Source organism: Octodon degus, unplaced genomic scaffold (assembly GCF_000260255.1).
Source record: "Octodon degus isolate 3935 unplaced genomic scaffold, OctDeg1.0 scaffold00086, whole genome shotgun sequence".
Classification (NCBI taxonomy): domain Eukaryota; kingdom Metazoa; phylum Chordata; class Mammalia; order Rodentia; family Octodontidae; genus Octodon; species Octodon degus.
This window is the reverse complement of record NW_004524662.1, coordinates 2,733,447-2,735,141: the sequence shown is the minus strand read 5'-3', so window position 1 is coordinate 2,735,141 and position 1,695 is coordinate 2,733,447. Positions and strand designations below refer to the sequence as shown.

General features: G+C 38.5%; 1 non-coding gene across 1 annotated transcript; it reads left to right on the top strand.

Moving 5' to 3' along the window:
- The first annotated feature begins 900 nt into the window (after nt 1–900).
- LOC111818299 lies at nt 901–1,004 on the top strand. Its single transcript, XR_002822322.1, has one exon. It is a non-coding gene; the product is annotated as a U6 spliceosomal RNA (small nuclear RNA).
- Nucleotides 1,005–1,695: the final 691 nt, after the last annotated feature.

The following is a 1,695-nucleotide window of genomic DNA, read 5'->3' as shown; positions in this document are numbered from 1 at the left end:
GGGGATTGAACTCAGGCCTTTGTGCTTGCCAGGCAAGCGCTTATTCTACTGAGCCATCTCCCTAGCCCCAATATCAGCATTTGTAAAAAAAGAATCTGAAGCAGAAACTATTAGCAGTAAAAGAGGGAGGACAAGGAATGAGAAAAAGGGAGATTTTACTCCTTACCCTACATGTCTATCCCTGAGCTGTGTGGTTTTCTAAGCCATGTGCATGCTTTCCTATGTAGTTGCATGTCTTTAGACAACTTTCCAGTGTGATCCAAATGTCACCAGCCTATGGATATGATTGAAATCATATTCATACTTATGCTCAAGTTGTAGAGATTCTTAGTCTTTACTTTCTCATGCTGGAACTCATTTCCCAAGTAAAATGTCCCAGTGATTTCTTGGGAATTCCAAAAGGATCCCTTCCGCACGATAACAGTATCTTTCAGCTCCAACCACCACCGTCTCTTCACTGTGTCCTTTTCCCCCTCTTTCTTGTCATTCCCAGTGTGAGTCATCCTTGTGCAGGCTCTTGTTTTGCCTTTCTCAGTAGTGACGATTGAACCCAGTGCTTCACATGTGCTAGGCAATCACTCTACCCTGAGCCATCTCTCCAGCCCTTGCATATCATTTCTTGTAGCAGCCATCACTCCTTAGTTTCGCAAAAGCCTTAACTACTTCTTGTTGCCCATTCCAAGCCTTCCAGACTTCAACTTAGAAGAGATGTGGGAGGGAGATGAGTAGGCTAAAGAACTCGTTGAGGGAATAGCCAAGTGCCCACAGAGGTGGACATACTCCAGGATGACTCAGTTTCTCTGGTCAGTCTCTTATAGTCTGTGCTAGGCTTCAATTAAGACATCAGAGACAGAAGTAAGGCCAGAAGGGTCATGGATTAAGTCCTATAAAGGATATTTGGTGCTCGCTTCAGCAGCACATATACTAAAGTTAGAACGATACAGAGATTAGCATGGCCCCTGCACAAGGATGACACGCAAATTTGTAAAACGTTCCGTATATTTTTTTTACATTTCTTGTCATATAGGTCTTGCTTTATCTTGGTCTTAACCATCCAGCAGAAAAGTATAAAAATGAGATATAAAAAGTAAAACCATATTAATACACTGAGCTATAAAAGGCTCAAGTCAACAACTCCTGACATTGCCAGTCCTACAGAAGACCCACTACTATTATGGACTACTGGATTATATTGGAATATTTTGCTGAATTCACGCATCTACCATATTTAAATGACAATGAAATACCCTTCTCTGACAAAACTTAACCAAAAAAGGGGATACAAATGAAGGACCGTTTTGTATCTGTGTATTCAAAATAGTTAGGATAGATATACAGCAACTTTCTCTTAGTCAATGAATAGAAAGACTTGTTCTAATAATGTTTGTGGACAGGATATCATGTCTGTATCTTGTACTATGAATAACCACTAAGAAGACAACATTATGCAATGTATTAATTATTGAAACTGTCCTACTAATCGGTTTTGAAACTGTCTCATTGCTATTTGTTTCGCAATAAAATTATTTTTAAAAACCTAAAAATAAAAAAGGATATTTGGTGGTCATTTAAAAACCTGAATTTGAGCTGTGTGTTTCATGGAATGAAAATTAAAAATAACCTACCATAGAAGGTAGTAATTATTGACTGAAAAAAAAAACAATTGCTGTATGATTATATCTAACACACACACAC